The sequence below is a fragment of the Ochotona curzoniae genome, unplaced genomic scaffold (assembly GCF_017591425.1).
Source record: "Ochotona curzoniae isolate NIBS_2020 unplaced genomic scaffold, NIBS_Ocur_1.0 contig_3190, whole genome shotgun sequence".
Classification (NCBI taxonomy): Eukaryota; Metazoa; Chordata; class Mammalia; order Lagomorpha; family Ochotonidae; genus Ochotona; species Ochotona curzoniae.
Genome location: NW_024465751.1, coordinates 4,566,773 through 4,575,293, shown reverse-complemented (window position 1 = coordinate 4,575,293; position 8,521 = coordinate 4,566,773). Strand labels below are relative to the sequence as shown.

The 8,521-nt window shown below is 40.4% G+C and overlaps 1 non-coding gene across 1 annotated transcript; it reads left to right on the top strand.

Moving 5' to 3' along the window:
• Positions 1-270: 270 nt before the first annotated feature.
• LOC121155999 lies at positions 271-395 on the top strand. The gene has a single exon (XR_005883790.1). It is a non-coding gene; the product is annotated as a small nucleolar RNA ACA64 (small nucleolar RNA).
• Positions 396-8,521: the final 8,126 nt, after the last annotated feature.

The following is an 8,521-nucleotide window of genomic DNA, read 5'->3' as shown; positions in this document are numbered from 1 at the left end:
CTCTTGAGATCTTACTGAGCTCCGTGGATTGCACTGGCCCCACAGGAAAATAATACCGACTGTAGCATCGTACGGGTCAAAATAGGTCCGTGTGACCCAGACCTAACGCCGAACAGGTTCCAGCAAGATCAGCACTACCAACAACCTAGCTATATAGGACACCTGCTATCTCTCTAATCCTGGGACCTGCTCCAACTGGAAGTGGGAAAAAGTTTGTACAGACAACGGTGCAGCCTCAGCACAGTATCACAAGAGGTAGAGAGTGCTGGTGCTGGTTGAAAATTGCCCTGGCTTCAGCCATAGCCATGGCTGAGATTCAGCGCTTAGAGCTACCAGGAGCCTCAGCTTACCTCCCACTGCCTGTGTGGAAAGGTGAGGCCCAGGCTCCGAAAAGCGCAAAACAGGAAACGCCAAGCAGGTGTAAAAAGAAAACAAAAGAGTCTTGCCAGAGCGCTGTGGACCACCCACGGAGCTCTGTGAAGCGGGTCCGACTGCTCCACTGCTCGCCTGTGGGCTTGAGCTGGGGACAGGACTGGGAAGGGGTGGAGCTTGAACCTGGGGAAGTAGTCTTCCAGCCTCCGCATGGGGGCTGGAAGAACCCGGGACAAGCCGCGTCCCATGGCTGGATCGCACTTGGCCGCTACCATGCGCGTCCGGAGCCAGTGCACCATTTGGCAATAGGATCCATCTGCTGGCCGCCTGGCCAGGTATGCTGGCCGCCTGGCCAGGTAGCTCTGGGATTTAGTTTCTATGATTGCTGCTTAGAAAGCTCCGTGATGAACCTTTAGGGCTTTGGGTACATGAATCAACCCTAAAGAATCCCAATGATGTAAATCTCCCCCGATGGACCTCTACCTAATATGGTCTCAACCCATGTGTTTTTAAAATTGTATAACCAAATATACTTTCAAAACCTTTTACTACTCAGAAATTGGGCGGGAAAGCAAAGAAACCTTCCATCTCCTGTGAACGTGTGAGGAAGCCATGTAGTGTAACCTCTCAGGCACATAACAGGTAACTTGTAGACAACAGATTCAAGACAACATTAGACAACAGTAAAACCACAAAGACATATAGGGGGAATCAAGAGTGACCCGGACAACCTATTAACAGGAGGTCATGTGCACAGAGCAGTGGGGGACCACAGAGTGGAGCAGGTGGACAGGAGGAGGCTTGTATCCCAAACCTGGAGTCTCCCGGATCCCCACTAAGGGCTATCAGTACGGGCGCCACGGACCACATCCCAACTGCCAAAGAGACCACGGGGGACTGGAATGCCTTCGGAGGCCGAGAACTCAGAGGACATTCCCTCCCCCTTTGGATCTACCACACGGGATGGAAGAAGCTGAATCCTTTATCATAAGATCCAAAGCCATCGGAACAACAACCAGGAAACCTGAGCGGTCTTGAGAAACAGAAGAACAGTAAACTCCCTTCAGGACTAGGGAGAGGAGCTATCTCTGGTTCTTACTTAGCTCCAACTTCGGGTCCCCACCCTCTCTGCAATGACCATGAGGGACGCTCCAGAGCACCCCCCCCAACACACACACACACACACTCACTCACTCACTCACAAATTAGAACAGATAGGCAGAGAACAACAAGAAAGGTTTGGTCAGCATGGACTCACACACACCTTACTAGGTAGGACACGGGGATTAAGTACTCCTCACCAAGGTATGGAATATTTCTCTGCACACCCTTCCTAAAACTGTTTCACACCTCAATTGTTGAAATGTCATTGAAATAGTCACAGGAAGTTGTTAAGATCATGGATCCAATTTTGACAAATTGGTTACTCAATACTTTGTCAATTTATCCCTTAACGTTATATATTGTTGCTGATGTTATGTTGGGGCTTTTAATTGACCGGGATTCGACTCTGTTGGCACTGTCTTCGGACCAGGGAGGGTCTCCCCAAGGAGCCGCTGAACTTGACCGGACAACGAGATGCTGGACTCTGTGCTTGGTGTATGCTTGCAATGAAGTAATCTCAACTACCTGAACTGTGGTTGCGCAATGGGGGAGGGGGAGGGTTGGGAGAGGTGTGGGGGGAATCCCAGTGCCTATATAGAACTGTGTCACATAATACAATGTAATTAAAAATATTAAATAAATAAATAAATAAAAGATAGAGAGTGGTAGCCAGGAGCTGGGGATATGGAGACCACGGTGGAAATCTAACATAAGAACCCAAACCTGCAACTCTCTGAAGGGAGAGGCACAATTAGCTGCAAGCAAAGAGTCATATACCAACTGCAATAAGTAAAATCAAACCATAGACCTGTGGGTGACACAGCATAGAAATCTGCCCCAAGAAGAAGACTCTGCTAACCAGAAGTACAAAGAGCAAAAGAAGAAACAAAGGCACAATGGATATTACTGAAGACACCCCTGAAAAGGAGCAAAACCCTTTGTCAAACTTGGGGTTCACTGAGGAAGACATCAAGAAAATGGGAGATACAGAACTCAAAACACTTGTTATAAAACTTCTCATCAACAATGAGAAGCACATAAAGCAGGCATTCAAAGAGTTCAAGGAATATGTCACACTGGAAATGGATCAAATGAAAGCCGTTATGTCAGAAATGAAGAATGCAGTGGCGCAAACTAAAAGTACAGTGGAGAGTCTCCAAAATAGAATGAAGCAAGCAGTAGCAAGAATCCCAAAATTAGAAGATATTTCCTGTCACCAGGGGGAAACAAACAACAAACTGGAAGCAGAGCTGGATCAGACCAAAAAAAGTATTCAAGAATTGAAAGACACTATTAAAAGGCGAACTCTAAGAGTTATGGGAAGCTGGGCTTAAAAATGTATTTAATGAAATAGTGAGAGAAATTTTCCCTAATCTAGAGAAAGAATTGGGAAGTAACATTTCTTCCAGGAAGGGTACAGAACTCCCAACAGGCCTGACCTAAAGCAATCTTCACCAAGACACATGATCATCAAGCTCTCTTGAATACATCATAATGGATAGATCCTTTCATGTGCACGTGAAAAAAAATCAACTGACATATAAAGGAATGCCAATTAAACACACAGAAGACTTCTCACAGGAAACTCTATAGGCAAGAAGAGAATGGAGTGACATATTTCAGATTCTAAAAGCAAAAAAATTTTCGGCCTAGGATAACATATCCAGCAAAACTTTTCTTTGTCTTTAAAAATGAAATAAAATTCTTCCACAGTAAAGTAAAGTAAAAAGAATTTGCCTCTTCCAAACCTGCCCTATATATGATACAAGATGTTCTCTAGAGAGAGAAGAGGAATAGCGCCCAACAAAATCAAAGGTAAATGCGAAGAACATCCCAGTAAAATTGCTAAAATGCTAAATGACAGAGTCAAATTACCACCTATTTGTATTAACCCTGAATGTAAATGTCTTAAACTCATCAATCAAACATCATAGATTAGTAGATTGAATTAAAGCACAAAACCCATCTATCTGTTGCCTACAGGAGACACATTTCACCAACAAAGTTTGTGGAAACTGTATCTCATGGATTTTTTTTGTTAGTTTCAACTCTTCAAAATACTTTCTTCTGATTAAATTCTTCAATGACTCACAGATCATATAGAAACATCATTTTCTCAAGAAAGTTCTTTGTTTGTCATTTCTTCAGCAACACATTAGTCATTCAGTAGGATGTTATTTAACTTTACAGTTTTGTTGATTTCTTTTTTTTTCCCCTGTTGTTGATTTTGTGTTGTGGCTTTTCATTTAAGGGGATATAATAACTGTGTAATGAAGACTGTCATATCCAGATGTGAGGATACAATACAGTACGCATCTCTACTTCCAGACAAAGATGGACTCCCAATGAAACTCTTTACTCTATCTTGACAATAGGATGCTGGACTCTGCCATTGTCCATGCCCACAGTGATGGACATATGGCTGTGTACGAAGAACTATACTGTAGTAATGATATTGGGGAACCCAGCGGGGGTTAGGGGATTGGTGAAGGAATAAGGAAAATCCCAGGGCCTATGGAACTGTATCATAAAAAAAAATACAAGAATTTACACCTGCATTGGGTTAGACTCTACAACAGAGGCAAGGGAAAAATAAACAGCTGTTCATTAAAACACAAGTGAAATTCTAAGCCACCAATTAAACTGAATTAAGCTGGATACCAAGGAATGGAAAACCAGTGCCCTGGTGATATGCTCTGTCTTTGGAGATATCAATGATAGATAGAGGGCCAGGGGAGAGAGGATAAACTGAAAACAGAATTTAGAGTCCCAGATTTAAAGATATGTTAGCCATGAGAATATCCAAGAGAGGTGAAGAACAACGTAGAATTGAATTAGTAAGTGGAGATGAATAAGTCAAACCAATGCTTCCAACTTCATCATTAACACTATGCCAGAATCCACTGAGTACCTTAGAGGGAGAATATGCCATGCACATGAAGACTTACTAGAAATTCATTCATCCAACGGCTTTTGTAAAACACGACCTTTTAGGACCCTGATATCTCAGCCTTTCCAACTGCAAAATTTAACAAAAGAAGATTCTCCAGGCAAGTTAATGCACATTACTCTGGTAGAACAGGAGGTGTCTATATCTGTTTGCTACTAAAATGTTCTAATATCACATTAGCACTCTATCACAGGATACTTTTCATGTTTCTAGATGTCAAAGACCTTATAACATAAGTACCCGCAGAGCAGGATACAGCAGCAGTAAGTAATTTTCCCCCAGACTCTGTATTGGTCAAAGTATCTTGAGTGTTGTTAATGAGATGTGGGGGCGGTTCTGCAACTTTGGCAGGAAAGAATTGCCTCTACATTCTCTGGCTTGAATTATGATACCTGTCAGACAAGTCAAGAGGACAGAAATTCAGGGATGACACACTCATCTACTCCAAACATTTTATAAACAACTTGTTTGCTTAGTGCTGCTATTAAATTGAAGAATTTTAGACAGGTCACTGAAAATCACTGAGTACAAGAATCCTTGTCAGTCAAGTGAGAATGAAACCTGACTTATCAGTACTACAGAAAATAAAGCAGAATAAAACTCAAATGCTACTTAAAAGAACTGTGAATTACTACGTCTACAAGTCTACATTACATTAATTCTCAGTCTTGCCTTCATACAGACAACACAATATATGAACCATACATCACCATGCATACATACACTGCTGAAATTTAGTCACAAGTAGCCTTTACATCTTTCTCCTAATCTTGCCAATTTCTCCCTCTGTGACTTAACACATCTATTGGTCAACCCACCTCACCAACCCAGATAAGGTAAAAGTACTTTAACCAATACACTGAAGAAACCAAATGCCGACTCCAGTATCTCCTTAACCCTGCCTTGTCAAATCCTCTCTAGACCTACCATGAGGATGAACTCAATGTAATTTTATCATCATTCTTGACATTTTATCATCATTCTTAAATGGAAAAAAATATATATTTTTAGGGAAATATTGGAGAGGTCAAGTTGGGAAATGGGAGTGTTAGCCGTGTCTACAAAAAATGAGGTGGCTGGAGTATTACAACATGTATCCAGATGTTACAGATTGAAGCCAGTCTGAAAAAAAACATATTCCAGATGTGTTTAAGAGGTAAGTAGGCCAAAATGGTATCATGATGGAGCTTGCTTCTTCTTGCAGCACTGTGAAGAGACAGCAAGAAGATGATTTTCCATAAACCAGAAAGTATGTGTTCTACAGACAACAGAAACTTTAATCTAGACTTTCCCAGGCTCCAGAACTAAGAGAAATCAATTTCTATGACAGATTTGTTTTAGCAGTCTGAGTTGACTAGGACGTTGAAAAGCTTAGATGTTACCTAGGGTCTGATAATTTAACTCCCCAAAATGTCTGGAATTTGACAATAAATCACTCAACAATAGCCAGGAAGATCTAAGTTGAATTTTTTAAAGACAATATAAAGGTAAATAATGTGGTCACAGAGGGGTACAAATGTCTGGTAGAGATTTTAAAATCAATCATCAAGAAAGTGGTTCAAACACAAAGTATCAGCATGATTAAGCATTAAGAAATCAGAAACTCTAAGGAAATGAAAGACAAAAAGAGAGAAGTGTAAGTTTCAAAACTGAAAAACAATAAAAATAAAACATGCAAGGGGTAAGCTTAGCAAACAACAAGGAGTAGGGGAACAAACCAGTAAATCTTAAGATAAGATGAAAGCAGTTACTTAATCTAAACCGCTAGAAAGAAGAAACTGGATATAAAAACATTTTTTAACCCATCAGAACCTGAAAGATCTGTAGCGATCCAGATGACCCCCCAATTTACAAGATTTAGCTTATGATTTTTTAGCTATATCATATTGGCATAAAGGTAATTCCATATCACCATTCTTTGTCTCGTAAAAATCAAGAAATTACATGATATCTAATATATTGCTCTAAACTGATTTCGTATTAGTCATTTGATGAAATTATTTTGCCCAGCTGTTGGCTAAAGGAAGTGTTCTGAGTGTTTTAGGGAGTGTAGGCTAAGCTTTGATGTTTGGTGTGTTAGATTCAGTAAGTGCATTTTCAAACTAGCATATTTTCAATTTACTGAATTTTGTCATCAAAAGTCAAGGGAAACCAGAATAGCAGAAGATTTAACATTTATGTCACTGGAGACCGGTTATTTAAAAAGTACAAAAGAGAATATAGCTGAAAATAATTTTAAATAAATAAATGCTCAACACTCCCAAATTTGTTGAAAATATGAAGGCCTGTGGATTGAAGAGCTGAATGAATCACAAGCAAAATAAACACATAAAAGTACTCCCCAATTTCCATCAGAACTGTTTTTGTAATTAAAAAAAAAAAACAGCAAACATACTGACAGCAGAGCCGGTAGAATGGCATCTACCCTGCTAGTGTACATTTGGGATGATAGCAGATTTCTGCTGGGCACTATAGAGATCAGAGGAAACACAACATTGTCTATTGAGAGAAAACAAATCATCCAACTAGGTCATATATCCAGGGACAATAAACTGTTACAACGAAAAAAAAACTCAAAGCTATGAAAATTTATTAGAAACAGCCATATCCTCAAAATAACAAGGAAATGGAAAGGAAATGATTTTAAAAACTAAATGATGAGTCACAGAATATAAAGAAGAAAAAAAGCACTCAGGAAGCACAAAAAAAAATCACAAGCGAATTCAATCAGCTGTCACGTTGGCATTTCAACCGCAATGCTGAAAACATGAATTACAAAACTGTCTGATGTGGATCTAGACATAAGCAGAAGAAATATTTAAAATAACAATAGTCTAAACAGAGTAAAACATTAAAATGCAATGTTTATATCAAACTAGTAAGAATGAGCAGGTCACAAAGAACTATAAAACACCTAGAACTTCCCCTTATATCTCTCCCCTTCCTCCAGAAACAGCAGCTAAAGTCCTCACCTTGAAAGTGCCAGGATCCAATATAGGTGCCAGTTCTAATCCCAGCAGCCCTGCTTTGTACCCAGCTCCCTTTCTGTGGCCTGGGAAAACAGTCGAGGATGGCCCAAAGCCTTGGGATCCTGCAACTGCATGGGAGACCTGGAGGAAGTTCCTGGCTCCTGACTTTGGATAGGTGCAGCACCGCCTGTTACGGTCACTTGGGAAGTGATTCATCAAACGAAGATCTTCCTATTCTCTGTATATCTGACTTTGCAATAAAAATAAAATAAATCTTAAAAAAAAATAACAAATTTGGAACACTGAGTTCACCCAATTTTTCACAAACCTCAATTTTTCCCATCCTGATCAACCATATAATCATTATAAAAAAAAAAAAAAAGTAAAGCAGTTATTCGGACCCAGCATGGTAGCCTAGGGGATAAAGTCCTCACCTTGCACTTGTCAGGATCCCATATGGGTGGCTGTTCTAATCCTGGCAGCTCTGCTTTCCATCCAGCTGCCTGCTTGTGCCCTGAAAAGCAGCCAAGATGGCCCAAAGTCTTGGGACCCTGCACCCACGTGGGAGCCCCTGAAGAAGCTCCTGGCTCCTGGCTTTGGATTGGCACAGCTCCAGCTGTTGCAACCACTTGGGGAGTGAATCAGCAGATGGAAGATTTTCCTTTCTGTCTCTCCTCCTCTCTGTATATCCACTGTTTTCTCTTAATGCTGGGTTGTGACCACATTGTATTCAACATTATGTTTGTGGATCAGATAACATTTGCATAAGATGTACATCATTTTTGTGCCTTGGCCAACTGTCTGGCCTCTCCTTGGGCTCAGTTGCAAGTTGGATTTTCTTAAAAAAAAAAAAAAGAGTAATAATGAGGTAAAAATAAAGGTAAAACTAATTTTATTCCAAAGACCTTGGTGGATTTACTCTGTGATTTCTCTGAGGACCTTGTCAAGGCTCCATTATAGCATCTTTGATCACTATAGACACTCCAAGAACATTGGATCTGACTGAGGCATTTCCAAGTGATCAATCAAATCAATCAAATCCCTACTTCATGTAGAAGAATAAAAACAGGATGGAGAAAATCCGGGCATTTGAAACTTCATGCACATGATAAAAAATTATCATTGG